A 15,661-nucleotide genomic window follows, 5' to 3' on the forward strand; every position below is an offset into this window, starting at 1 on the left:
GGTGTGTTGTTGTTAGACGGCAGTTTCCTCTTGGCCTTGGTTTTTTTCCTTCTTTTTCTGTTTTTACTGACTGGGTTTTTTCCATGGCTGAGTGTAACACAATGTGGCAACATGTGTGTTGTTTTCTGCTGTGAACAGTCCATCGCATTGAATACTGGATATGAGGGCCACAGACGTATTAGAGATTCAACTGTAACAGGTGGTGAAAAATATTTCATTACCACTGTATGCTAAGTACTGCGTGTGGAAGTATTACTTTGCTACCTTATACTTTGTTTGCATACATATCTTGGTCTATATGATCACTTCGTTTCGCCCACTTTGCATGGATGTGCGTGTGGGGGGGGGGGGGGAATTGGAAACTGATAGCCATAAGTGCTGTACATAATTTTGAAAGATTTGTTGATTGTATTTGTGTGTGTGTATATGGGCTGATGTGTATCCGTATCTACATCAAAAGTATGAAATCATGAGTGTTACTTTGGTGATAACAGTTTTCATGTGTCCTAATGGTTGTCATATCATGCAGTCATATATCATACGAGTAGGTGTCTTTTTCTGTTAGGTAGGTTGCTTGTCATTTCAACAAAGCAGTGTATCGACTGATGATTATCTTTTTTAATTGACTTCACACCTACCCTTTAGATATTGAGGTAATACAAAACTTTATGAAAATACAAACTGCTTGCTGGAATTATATGAATTGATTAAGTTAATATCTTTTCTGATTTTGAACCCATTGTAAAGTGTCATTTTCTCTCTCTTCTTTTTACTTGCAGTCTACTCAGGTAGAGTCCAGGCTGCCTACTCTACAGCCCAGGAGGTCACTTTTACCAGCGCCCAAGGCGGTCCACCATCCGCTCCGCTCCACCGACGTCAAGCCACCTCACGTGTCGCCTTCCACTCCGAGTGTTCCCTTTCGGCATCTCATCGTTGGGCAGCGTGTGGAGACCACCGACGGTAGGACCGGCGTACTGCACTTCAAGGGCAAGACCCACTTTGCCCAAGGATGCATGTGTGGCATTGAGCTCGATGATCCCGTCGGAAAGCACAACGGGTCAGTCGACGGCATTCACTACTTTGACTGTCCGCAAAACTACGGTGTCTTTGTGCCAGCCCACAAGGTTCACACTCTACCTCCCCCGTCGCCTACCAGCCCCACATCAACTCTTTCACAAAATTCCAGTACTAGTATATGCAGTAGAGACAGTAGAGAGGTAAAGGTTGGCACTAGGATACCCACGTTAGGTCTGGGAGCAGGAAAAGTTCAGCGACCAAAGACGTTACCCGTGAGCAAGGATTCCACAGCAGCATCCAAACTGAAGCCGAATAAAAGAACTAGCAAGAACTTTGATTGCGGCAAGAGTGACACTTCTTCAGAAAAGTCCTCAGCATCAGGCAAGCTGTTTCAATCCAAGAAAATCAGCCCTGTTCACACTAACATTACCCATTCCGGTTGGACAGGGGACAACAAAACCAAAGGGACTAGCAAAAGAACTACAGAATCCCAGATAGACAAATTCAAACCCAATTCCAATACCACTTTTACTGTCTGTGAAAAGAAACGCCAATATGCGAGGGTGAACACAACTCAGGACAAACCCGGTCGGACAAACAGTGGGGAAGAAACTAGTAAGAGTCTTCTTCAGCGGAAACTTGCACGCAATAAAGATGTGAATGCCAAACTCAGCTCGCGCCCAAGTCTGAGTGACTTGACAAGAACGTTTGAGGAAGGGGGTGCAGATGATAGGCAGGGTAAACCTGATATTGTGGAAGGTTGTTACTCAAAATTGAATGAAACTTTTGAATTGGATAAGGAGGTGTCATCATTTTTCCAGCAGTCCTGTTCAGGAAGTCTCGGGTGGGACGATTCGCACTCTTTGAGTCCTCTTGAGGATAGTTCGTCGGGTCGCGAAAAGTCGGACTCCAGTTTAGCGTGGGACTTTGAGGTACCGCAGTCCTCCACACCAGTGCAAATACATTTACAAGTGAGCTCTGACATTAGGACTTCTATACCAGAAGAACCTCGAATCTATCCTCTTGGTATTGGTGCAACGGCTCCTGCTTTCCCAGTAGACAGTTTGTCGAGTTGTGACACCGAAAACACTGACGAGGAAGTGGAGTATAATGAATTCTTAGCAATTCCATCATTCCTGGACACGCCAACCGGTAGATGTAAGTTTGACCTGTTGACTCCGGAGGAACTAGAGCAAGCATTAAACGAGTACAACTTGTTGCCTGACGAGCTGCAGGACGCGGTAGACTTTGAGCCTCAGTTTTCTGACGTGAAACCGAGGATTTGGGAACCCATAACAACTGTGGAGGACGAGTTTTTGCGTGAATCAAGCAACACTCTGTTCACATTGACTGCTATGGATCAGGAGTTAAAAGAGAAATATGAGGGCATTGCAACTCCACCAGTGGGTAGCCAGGCAACAACTCCCATTGGAATAGCATCAAATGGAATGGAAATAGATGCCTATCCCATGGAAACATGTGGAACTGATGCCCAGGGCAACCCTCGTGAATATCCCAGTGTGCTTCAGACCCCAACATCTAATGGGTATGACAGTGTCAGCACTGGAAGTGGAACGGTTGTGGCGGAAGCAGATCAGAGTAAGTACGATGAGCGCGTCTTGTCACAAGGAGCCCTGAGCGATGCCAATGACACCACTCTTGTGGACAATCCCTCCAGCATGGATGATGGTGTGGATCTTTCAGAGGAGTTTGAAATGGAAGTTGACCCTCACAACACCACGTATGACATTGACATTGATCTGGTTGATCAGGAAGAGTCGGAACCACCCAATTCCACCTTTGTTATTGAGAAGTGCTCGGAGAAACGCCAGGAGGGTGATGGGCAGGAGGTCAAGGTTGATCTTCACTTTGAGAGCAACAATAACAGCCAGGTGCCTATGTCTCCTGTCGACCTCCTGGAAGGCACCCAGCACCTGAAAACCAGTGAAGTCATTCCTGAGACAGCTAAGTGTCATGGGGGTATTGTTGTCTCTCATGGGACTGATGTTGAGGTATCCCAGTCAAATGGGATGACCAGTGGAAGGATAGTCACTTCCACTTTAGCTCACACCCAAGATGGTTCTCATCTATGTTACTCAGTGACCAGCGAAGAAGCGGCTCCTGCAAAGCTCGAACGCATCATGATGGATACGGAGGAGGATCTGAAGTTTCAGCTGGATGAGATGTCGGTCACATCCACCATGGCATGCAGCATAGATGAGAATAAGAGCGTTGAGTCTGAGAGCAGCAGAACAGAGAGCGAGCGAGCCAATGACATTCCTGAAACTAGTTCCAGGACGCTGCAGGGGCACCCATCAGGAGAGCTGCAAGCCGTCATGGAGGTGGGAATGTGCCTGACATCTCAGAACGAGCACTCCCTGTCGAATGGCACCAAGAATGGCAACCGGGACAGAGGCCATCTATTGAAAGAAGATGAGAAGAAAGACGAGGAGAAGCCCAGTGGTCCCAACAAGCGGAAGTCGCTTCTACAGACACCGAAGAAGGTGTCCAAGAGCATCACGCACTCGAGTCACTTCCAGGTCACGCTTGCCAAGCCAAAAGCAGGAGCGTCTTCGACAACATCGAGCAACCGACAAGGGGCAGGACAGAACGCTGCCGAGAAGGACAACAAGAAGACCTACACACCCTCCTCCTGGCGGAATGACAAAAATGCCAGTGGATCCTCCAAGTCTAGTGTCATTCCCAGGAGGAGATCGGTGGAGAACAGGAACACAGGGAGGCTGGTGGACAAGAACCACCCAGGCCGCTACTCAGCAGACGCAGCACACATGGTCCAGAAGCTGCAACCCATACTGGATGTCAAGGTCAAAGCGGAGAGCACATCATCCATGGAGGTGGATCCAGGCAGTGTGTCCTCCTCCAATAGGAGCATGAGGTCAGAGGTCACAGCTAGCAGCAACGCATCCAAGGTTAGCTCCAGGAATGCTCAGAATGGTAAGTTTGTGATGTAATGAACTTCTCAGCTCAAGTATAGGCTCTTGGATGTCTTGTATCTTTATTTTTCACCTGAAGGTTTTGTAGTATTTGACATTTTGGCTCTTGTATGTCCTGTGTCTTTATTTTCCACTTAAAAGTTTGTAGTATTTGACATTTTGCACAAGGCAGATTTGCATAAGTCATGCATTATGATGTCATTAAAAGATGTTATCGTATACACTTACGAGTTTTTGTCAATGCAGTTTGATGGAACACCTTGGTATCGCTTTGGTCATATCATCTTTTGAAATCCGGCTTAAAGGAAGTTCAAAGTCCTTTCTGTGTGTTTTGATTAAAGGCCAGGGAAATGTGTACAGCAGCTGACTTCATTTTTAGAAAATTATGCATGTCTTTGCAAATGTTTGTATGCAATGTGATACATTTATGACCAATGTTGTGCTTGAGATATTCATGAACATACTGTCTTCCCAAACAAGTTGAAAATGTGAACAGTGACTGACAGAATCTCAATCCTTAAATGCTTATCAGGCAAGCCGCTGAACAAGGCTACCCTATCCTTGAGGCACTCATCTGACACAAGGAGGCACGAGCGTAAGCCGAGCTCCTCCAGTATGGCATCAGACCACTCCCAGCGGACTGACTCTAGGACGTCTGTGTCCTCTCGACCCTAGCTCCAGGAGCGAGGGATCCAGAGAAGGTGAGATGCTTGGGGATATCATCCCACCTGTTGCTGTCTCCTCCCTCATGTACAATAATTGTTTAACTTTCATCACTGTTTAATTGATAACCCCCTCCCCCCATGCCTTGTTCAAAGGATGCATTCCTGACAGCAGTTTGCCAATGATGGAGTGTTAACAACTTGCTGTTTGCATCAATGGTTGGAGTGGGGAAACGAGGATTGTAGGGAAAGTATCGATAAGACCTCCTTTTGATCTCAAAAAGATGCTTCCCTAGAGTCATTCACTCACAAGTACAAAGTGTTGGGTGAATATGGCGGTGCACAGATTCATGCTTGTTCTGCACTGGGGGGGGGGGGGGGGGGAGATTACAGACAAGCAGGGAAATGCTTAGTCAGAAACATGTAACAGAGACAGGGTGAAAATGATGATGCTATAAAGCTGTTTCTATCCCCTTTCCTGTTGAGTTTGTGAAGATTTGGGATTATTGTTGGATTTGTAACGGGCATCCTGACAGGGGCTATTTATAGCTAAAGTTGTTGTCACCGCTTGTTGCCTAGGATAGAGAGGAGCACTGCACAGATTTCTCTCTGATATAGCAGCTGGCTTGTCAGTACAGAAAGGAAGTATCAAAGCTATGATGTGAGAGGAGCACATCAAGTGAGAAAATTCTTATTCTTTTTCTTTCTTTAATGGAAAAAATAGTGTTCTATCTCATTCAGATGTGCATACTGGATTTCTGTTCAGGCAGACCATGGCAGTGATACTTTTTTTTGAATAAAGGATATATGCAGGGAATGCTAAGGGGTATGATATATAACATGGTTCTTTGTGAAGTTGTGTGATAACTAACTTTATGCAAAAAGGACTTATGATCTTTTTGAGGTTTGATTGGAAAGTGATTTTAGCAGAGTTGTTGATGCATTGTTTTCTGAATATTGAGCATTTTAAGAATGGGTTGTTATCAGCAATGCAAAATATTGATGTAGACAGTAGCATGGATACTGAGCATGTATTTTTTTATTTCAAAACCAAGAGTGACTTACAGTCTAATTGTTTTTTAATTACCTAAACAACTTATGTTTCAGTTGACAGCTTTTAGGTTCGATTTTAAAACTTTAGTAATGTGCTATTCAATGGCATAAAATACTGTGAATGCTACATAACAAGAAATATGATTTTATGCATTAACAGATTTCCATGTTTTCCAAATACTGCTTATTTTGCAAGATTGTCAAGCAAAGATTTCATGTGAAGTATTTGACAATGCCTACAGTAATATGTCTAATGAATATGAGATTTTTTTTTTCAATCATCTTATTTGCCTCACCGCATGGCAATGATGAATCATACAGAGCAGCGTCATGTATTGCATTACACAGGGTTGAACCAACCTGAATCCTGTACGTCAAGAATAGAAACAATTCCAATTCATTTTGGCAAGATAGATTGGTTGCTCACAGGGAGTACATCCAATCTAACTGGTAAAGGCTCAATTTGCTCAGTGGGAGAAAGAGGAGGAGAAAAGAGAACTGGCAGTCAACATGAACTTTAAAAAAGCAAAGGAAAGTAGGCCATATTTTCGTGAGATTGGCCAGGGTTTTGTGTACACAATGTAAATGTGTACACGGTGAAGGCAGAGATAGACCACGGCATCAGTGCAAATCATTTATTGGCTCTCGTCAGCGGCAGGTCGTTAATTGGTTGCTATTCTTGTCACCCCACTTTGCATATTGATGAGAGAAAGCCTGATGGGGGTGGGGGGCTGTGATCAAACCATTTTCTCATTTACCGCCACACTGTGTTGGCTACGCAGAGTCATTTAACGCCATACATTACTTCGTAGAAATTTGACTGCGCTTGAGATGGATTACAATTAGGCAAGCTTTGTGTGTATATATGTAATTATTTATAATGTTTCAATTTTGCAGTCCTGGAATTGGGTTATTTAATGACATATGTCATTACTCGTCTCCTCTAGAGATTTGATATGAAAATTTAATCTACCAAAGCATGTATTTTGTTCGCATTGTGATCAAAATGAGAGTAATTCGAATATCAGCATGACACAGGGCAGAAGAAACACAGGCCGTGATTGGAATGATGTGAACCGATTGCAGCTTGTCTGTCAGTCGGATCGACATTTCAGAAATATTCGGGTGTAATTTCATACGCCAAGCTGACAAGAAAAAAAAATAGAGTGATGGCAGGTTCATCATGACTACGTGAATAGAATACCCAGTGCAATGGAGCTATGGAGATTCGGTTACATTTCATAATGTGAAGTTTTGGAGGACTAACCAAAATGACTCCATTTTCTTTTTTCCCAAGCTTGTCAGACATTTTGTGGGAAATATCTTGGTCCCCTATCCCTCCCCTTCCTGACGTACACAGAGTGGAAGAAAAACATGGGATAGAATTTCATATGAGTAATCATTTTTGACGTAAGCTAGGAGTAGATATCAGAATAATGGTGGGGGGGGGGGGGAGGGTGAGTGTGCAACTGTCATTGTCATCATAACAAATAGTTATTGTCACAGATAAAGACACACAGCTGTAGCAAATTACATTCAGGGCGTAAGGGTGATCACAAGAATATATGACAACGTCGTCACTGAATGGCAGATAATGAGTTCCGGTGAAGCCTCGAGGGCAGAGGGTTTGACATTTATCATGCTTTTCTGGCATTCAGCGTTGGACACATGACTTCCCATTTCTGGACAACCCATGTGTGTGGTGCTGTTATTGATGGGCTTCACGATAGCAGACTATTGGGGGAAATTACAGAGAAGTGAAATGATGATGACAAAATACCGCTGTGGTAATTACAATCTCAGCGGCACAGCACTCTCTTTTAGCAGAGCTGGTGCCCTTGCACATTGTGAAAGCAGTGTAGCTGATGGCTAATTATTGATGAGGACTTTGCTGCAGTTTGTATGTGCAATGTATTTCACAGAAAATAAAATTAGATTTAAAAAAACAGCCCTGACCAACTAAGAACAGATTTTACCTTCTAGCCATTACTTCACCTTTCAGATTTAAACAAATTCTGCAGAAAAACTGTATTCCATTGTAGCTATAGATTAAAAATCATTTTTATTTTTGCATTACGGTGTATATCATTAAAATTAGCAAGTAAGTGGGTTGAATATTTGAGTTGGTGGCATGTATTTCTTTTTAAGCACATGTATACTCTTACACTAACAGCTAACAAAGTTTCCCATGGTTTTATTTGTTTCCTTTTTCATAATCATTGCATGACATCATCCATCATTTTCAACAACATTCCAACTGATGTTCAAACATCCAATTTTCCATCTTACTCCATTTCTTGATTTTTATCATTCTTACCCCCCCCCCCCCCATTGACACCTCCCCCATATTCCCCTATCATGAAATCTTTCTTGACTTCATTCTATTACATCCATTATTTATCACAAATTTTCTGTCATCCCAATGTCGTTATTACTCCTTAAATCCTTGAATCCTTAAATCTTTTACTCCTTGTTGCTAATGCTTATATCCTTCTTACTGTCCTTCCTTATTCTTTCCCTAACTTCATTCAATTCCTCTCAACTCATATTATATACACCCACCATAATCAACATCAACATCTTATTTGCATCTTTCTTTCCTTTCATTATTCATTCCTTTTTGTCACTGTCACCATCCACATCTATCTATCATTCCATCATTTTTTTTTTTTGTTTCCACTATTGGCATCACCCATGTAGTGAGAAATGCCAGGCGTAATCGGTCGGCAATCAAATCTACAACGTCGGGTAGAAGTGAGTATTTTGTTAGTGCACGAGTTGTACACCAACACTTGCCGTTGACTCATTAGCATGCTGTGTTAACTCTACCAGCCCCCTAACACCAGTCAACAATCACACATGTTTTTTTGGTCTGTGTTGGCCATGAGAGCATGGATGATAAAGACTTCATTCGTAGCAGGTGATTCACCCGTATTAGATACCTGTGGATTTGTGGTATTGCTTCTCTGGTTTTTGCGAATGAGCGTAACTAGCCTCATACATTCGATCATTAACTAAATGTTGCATAGCAAATCATTGTTACAACATGAATGAATTCAAATGAATGAATTCTTACATCATTTTTTTTTTTCAACTGATGGACATGGGAGTGAATAAGCACCATCTACATTCACAGGAATGAAATCTCACATATGCATTCATATAGCTTTAGTGCAGAGTTTGACAAAAAGCCAGCATGTGTTTACTGTAGTGGTAATGAACAGGGGGTCCAACTTGACTAGCTGATGTTTCCTTTTCTACTCAGCAAAACTGCTGTTATCTGCCTCAGTAGAATACTTTACACATATTGAAGATTGCACTTTCACTTTATACCTGCGAGAAAACTTCATTTTGTTTCTCTTTCACTCAAATCTGAGGGTTGTGTAGTGAGAATGAAAGTTTGTGCGTGGTACCATGACGCAAGATGTTTTCTTCCCTGGCAGAAAATTTAATACCCAAATCTCTGCTCCACCTTTCCATCCTTGGTATCTGGTACACTTCTCTCGCTCCTCCCTCTGGTATATTTCACACAAACTTTTTTCTTACCCCTCTTCCAGTATGGATATGAGCCTCCTTCCTTGACCCCTCTTTTCTCTTGGTCTTCTTGGCCTGCTGTCTTCCTGTCCATCCTCTCCCCCCCCCCCCTCCCCACCAAAAAAAAAAAGGACAAAACTAAATGAAACACCCCACAAGAACCTGGATAGCAGCTTTATGGTCTAAGTAAAAGAAACTTTCCTCCTACATGTAGCTTCATGAATCTTTCAAGTGTCTTGCAGAAGAACAGTTCCCTGACTGAAGTATGTGCCATGCTTAAGGAATGAAATAAAATCAGAACATCAAGCATGAAGATGAAGTCTTCCATTTTGTACATTTTATTTATTTTTTTTTATATCAAGAACTTCAATAGCTTACTGTAGCATCACAGCACTCTATATGTCATTGTTCAATGTTGTCACCCACGCATTAATGGTTTATTAATGGAACAGACCAGTGTGATGTCCCCTCATGTGCACACAGACTGTTAATGTATTTGGGTGCTTCAGACTTCCGTGTGAACCCCATCACACTTTCTGCCTCATCTACTACGTGCTGTGCTGTCCGTGTCTCTATCTTTAATCTCACCTTTCGTCAGTCGGGCATGACTCATTACATGGTGGTTGTGCTTAGCCTGACCTTCATTAATTCTGATAAAAGTGACCCTGAGTGTCATGATTATACCGGAATTTAAAGCATCATGAAGAGCCCCGGTGAGATATGAATATGGGGAAAGGTCTGGTACCGAAGAATGACCTAGATTCTTTTTCAACATTCTTGGGCATGTCTTTCTCACCTCCTTAAAAAAAAAAAACCAACAAACAAACAAAACATATTGCTCTATTGCCCTCCTCGAACTTAGAAAGATTTCTTTCATTCGTCTTAATTCGATCTTGTTTTCAGTCAACTGTCTGTGCTGTCTATCTGTGTATAACCCATACACTTTCCGTACTGTTAGTACCCACTCCTGACTGGGCTTGTAAACTCTGTGCACTTCTTCACTGAAGTGATATTCTGTGTCTTTTTCTACACTGGGGAAAGGCAGATGCGGAGCCTGCCCTCTTTGTTTAGTGTGAGATCATTTCATTTTCTGACTCAGAACTACTGGCGGTTGTCATTGTTCTCACTGTTGTTTTCCAAGTGTTGCACCAAGCATGTATTTTATGTGGTATACATCTTGTAGGAGACTTTTCATGCTGTATTTGGTCATCTACATGTATGTGTTGTGATGTGGTTTGGGGTTGTTGATGTGGTAACTGAACATTACCCATTTATGTTTTGAAAAAAGAAATGTACGTAATAAATCATGCAACATACATAAACAATGTAAAATATGATTTGAGTAACAAATGTGTTTGTACTAACCTTTTAATATTGAAATGTAACATTCAAATAATTAAAATATATACATTATCTAGCACTGCCAATTCAAGGCTACTTGGGAGTCTTTCAAACTATTCATTAAGGCATACAGTTGAAACACAGAAATCCATGTCATGCATATGATCAGTGGATTTGAATATAAATGGATGCTTTTGTTTTTTGCTTCACAGATGTTACGACCAGCAAGCCTCCATCATCAAACGGCACCTCCAAGAATCGGGTCACCGCCACATTGTCCACGGGCCGGGCAACACACTCAAAGTCTGGGGGCAAGACTAGCCCAGGGTCCAGCTCAACAAATGTGGATGCTGGTATGTGATACAATTATTGAGAGGGTATCATTGCTTTGTCATTGAAATTTATAGAATTATAGAATTTACAGCAATTTAATACAGGGTTTATACGCTACATGAATATCAGTTGTTGAAGAAGGGTTTTACTCTACTATAGTAAGGTATACTCTCTAAGATAAAGCTCATGAGTCTGATGATTTTGTGAACAAGTTCGTGCTTGTCTCTATGTTTAAAAGGGCAGATAAAATTAGTTGTTTTTTATAGCATATGAGGTAATTATCATTCTTTGGCATACTGTAAAGCAAGACATTATCACAGCATGGAATTTTCATGAATTTCCACTGGCAATCAATGCATGTAGCATAGACAGAACTTTTGTGTACATTTTAATTTTGTGAATCTTGGCTCTTGCAAAATTAAAATGTATGCCAACATTTCTTGTTTTACAGTATTCTTAGCCTATGAATTTGTTTTTGTTTTTGTTTCTTTTTGCTTTTCATGAAAAGTTGTAATAGACAAATAAACCCACCAGTATTTACTTTCCAGATATATATCTCCTTCTATAGAAAGATTGTTCTGATTTGTTAGTAGTGGCTTCATTGTTTCATAAGTTTGAAGCAGGTAGCCGGGGCTTGGACTGTGGTCTCAATTTTGTTATTTTATTTTATTTTTATGCCTCCGCCCGAAGGGTGCCGGAGGCATTATGTTTTCGGGTTGTCCGTCCATCCGTACTTCCATCCGCATTTTTTAACAAATATAATGATGATTGATGTACCGACTAACGTCATTGCCAGTATGAAGGGGGGCTTTATTGTGACAGTTTTAGAAGGTGATGAACAAACATCCGAATGAGCATGAGTCACTGAATTAAACTCGTATCATAGATCTATACTAATGTATACATTAAGTCATAATTTTCAGAATAGCATCTTGATCTAGATTAGACATGACATCAGCCTCAAAATGATAGGTATTCCTTGTTATCGAGGTACTCTGATCTCATCTTTGATGTTGTTATATCAATTTCTTCCTTCCTGTTGTCGCACCCTCATCACGTCAGCCCCGTCGAGGAAGATAGCCGTGCCCGCCTCCAAGAAATCGGCCGATCACCAGAACAAGAAGGGATCCTCTCAGAAAGGTACAGAACCCGAACCTTGATCCAACTCTGATCTTTGGTGACTCGTAACCCAAAATAGTGCATAATGTGTTGAAGAGTTGACTGGCCAATACTTCTCCGCGCCATAGCTCAAAGATCTCCTTTTCTAGATTTGGCAGGGATGTGACTGTTTGTAAGACTCTTCACATATATGGCAATCCTTGTAGGGAAATGATATCCATACAGATTTCTAATGTAGCAATATTAATGAGTACCAGTGCAGGGAGAAGATGGATGATCCTCATCTATGCAAATTAGGGGAGGATCAACCTTCTGTCGACTGAGATGGAATTTGAAAGCCAGTCTACAATCGGCAAAAATTACCCATGCATAGATGCAGTTATGATTTCCATTATTAGACTTGCGTACAGCTTGTATATGACCCCACCTGACGATGATGAAAAAAACAGGCAAGCAAACAAGCAACAAGTAAAGCGAAACAGAATGCAGGCTTGTTTGTCATAATTGTTGAGTGTAGCCAAACATTTCGCTTAGTCCTATTCTAGCCTGGCTTGACAGCCTAAGGCACTGTCTTTGTGCATTCTCATGTGCCATATTTGTGAAGTGCAAACTTGTGTCCTGGCTCAACCGATGACTTTCATCTGTGAATGACAAGCAGGAAGCACTTGTCAGGAGTGACCACTCAACGTTTCCACATTTTCCACGAGGAGTAAGGAGAAAAGAATCTTAGGGATATCGTTTGCATATATTTATATCACAGTGGTACACCTGTTTATCTGAGTCTTAGATTATCTTGCTTTTGGGGTCATACGGGACATTGGACTGAGCCAGTGACATGGTGCCTTTAGTCCCATCAATTACAGTCTGGGGGTGAGGCTGGTCCACTCATGCACCTGTACACCCCCCAAGAGTTTACCCCTCCCTCAACACCTACAAATTGTACACCTTTGGCTGTGCGGTAGAGCCTTCATGTCGCTTTCTGTACTCCCAGACTCTGAGACAACATCCCCCCTCTTCTTATCATCTTGAGAATATCAGGAGAATATACGGATGAAAAAAAAAAAGTAGCCAGTGAAGATGAGATTGGAAATATTATAGCATTTGAGAGAAAGTTCAATAGAAGTCAGGGGAATCACTGTAATTTGTGGGTAGGAGGGAAAGCTCCATCAGTGCGTAATGTTTGTCTTTATTTTTAATGAACTGGTATTATGTGTATGAGACGCAATGTTTCAGACTGGGGTTGATAAAAACAATGACAATGAGGACATCAACAGTAAATGTGGCTACTTTCTTTAGGCTTCTAGGTAATGTTAATCATGTGATGGCATTCTTTATTAGCGGTACTGTTAAATTTTTATCATCCCTTTATGTCGTTTCCAGATCCATAAGTCCTTTGTTGTCCATTTCCCTGCCTTTAAAAGAAGACATAACTTCTCATAGTAGATGGAGATCACCATCTGTAAACTAGGGGATCGGATGGCCCCATTTGGGGCCGTAAAAACTGTGATTTGTAAGGGCAATGGAGATGTTGGGGGTTAGCGCCCTCGTTGGGGACATTATGTACAGTTTACTGTAGAGGCATGGGCTCACAACATTCCATGTAATCACAGCTGTGATGGGAAAACGGGATCTCAACTCAGACGCAAATCATAACAAGAACACTAGAGGTTTAGCGAGTTTTATCTGAAGGCAAAAAGAGATGTGGATATGTTCAAGGAAAATAATACTTTACATTCCACTCTGATGTTCATAAACAGCCAAGCCTAGGAGTACTTTCGAGAGTGGTCATCTAATCTCCCACTTCTTATCAATTCCTTCCTCAAAAACGCTGGATGGATTTGCATAGTATGATAGGAAAGCGAAACTGCTGCCTTGTCATGAACAGGAAAAATGGCAAGTTGCCATGACACTGACAGCCTTCCTTTTCATATGCTGTACATAGACCTCTGTGCTGCACGAGTAATATTGGCAGTTACTTTTACAGAAATATAGTAATGAATTTTGAAAGTTTACAAAAGTGCACAGATCCATTTGCCATTATTAGATATGTGTTCAATGTAACCTCCCCCCCCCCCCCCCCATATTCCTCTGTTGGTAGATAGAGATATATTTTTTGTCTTCAGTGTAGAGTTCTTGGATACGTGTCAACGTGTCATCTGAATCATCAAAATAACAATGTCATCAAGTTGTGGTTGTTGGGCCCTGGGAAAAAAAAAATAATGGGTAAACATATCTCAGGTCCAGAAAAGAAAGCATTGTGAAAGTCACCCATTGTATGTAGGATTATGCTATTGTTAAAGTTATTTAGCATGGAAAAATAATGCTGGTACATGTAGGTAGATTTCCATGAAGTATCAGCTTGTGAAAATCTGGTACTGTATGTGCTTGAGCTTACATGTTTTACATAGAGTAATATGATTTTAAAAGTGAGCTGAACAGTTCAACCCAGATACATGGCAAATACTGTATAAATTCCCCTCCAACGTTAAAATAATATATCTTTCAGCTGCATGTAGCCCCCTTAAGAGTGGAAACACACTAATTGTCTTGCCGATGTGTCTAATAACCTCTCTCGTCAGTTACCATGGTTACAAGTCTATTGAGTCTTGCATCACCCTTGTTCATTGGTGTGTGAAGCATGATGAGGCCCTCCCGCTATCCAGACGTCATCGGTAGAGAGCGTCCTTGGAGCCTTGTCACTTCCCTTTTTTCAGCACAAGTTTGCAAGATTGCATGAGAAAAGGATTGTAGAGTGTGGATGCTGTTAGACAATACTCTCTGTAGAGTTGTTTGGGAGATATAACAGAGTGTGCATCTCTGAACAAAGAACGTGAGAAGCATTGCCTGACTTCATTAAATGATGTCATTAAACCGTTGAGGACGGACTTTAAATTTGCTATAACACGCATTTTCCATAGACACCTGCCTCAATATTCTTGGGACTCGTCCTAAATGAGCTAAACACATCGATGCAAAAACTGAATCTCTACAGCAACCTGCCTGAAGTGGACATCTGATCATGTAGCAGTAATTGGAATTTTCATTTATCAAAAGAAATGTTGAATAGTGGCAACCTTTCTGCAATGACCACCTACCAAATGTGGTCACTTTCATTCGTATTCTTTAGTAGCTCTTATTTTTTTTTTTTTTTTTACAAAGAGATCAGGCATGAGATGTGTTGTTTTTGATAGGCATCTTCAACAAATTTACTCATCCTCCAAATTGTATGCACTCTTTTTCCCCTGAAATTATGCAACCAAGGAGTAGATTTTTACTGCTGAAAGATGTTCAGCAATCATATTTAGAAACTTGCATGACTACTTTCATGAGAGTAAGTTGTCTATAGGAGTATTCCAGCCTTAATACAGTAGTTTTCCAGCATTTGGTTGTTAGTGGAGTGACAAAGATTAATTTTTCTATTGCTATCATTGTACTGTGCTGTGAAGCAAATGCGAAGTTCTTGGAAGAGTCTGAATTCATGAGGATGATATTCATACCATGTCACTGATTATAGTATTTTGATATGGGGGAGGGGGCAGCTCATCTGTAAGTACTTAAGTTCATCATTTTGCCTTGAGATCATACACCGTCTGGATTTTGAGTATTGCAGTTCATGTGAGATTGCAGACAGGGAGAGAGAATTTGAAA

General features: G+C 41.4%; 1 pseudogene; it reads left to right on the forward strand.

The window, feature by feature from the left end:
* LOC139736374 (uncharacterized) overlaps positions 1-15,661 on the forward strand; it is a 78,638-nt pseudogene that overhangs the window by 42,672 nt on the left and 20,305 nt on the right.

Source organism: Diadema antillarum, unplaced genomic scaffold, assembly GCF_040938485.1.
Source record: "Diadema antillarum isolate AM-2024a unplaced genomic scaffold, OU_Dant_1.0 seq00000642_RagTag, whole genome shotgun sequence".
NCBI classification, from domain to species: domain Eukaryota; kingdom Metazoa; phylum Echinodermata; class Echinoidea; order Diadematoida; family Diadematidae; genus Diadema; species Diadema antillarum.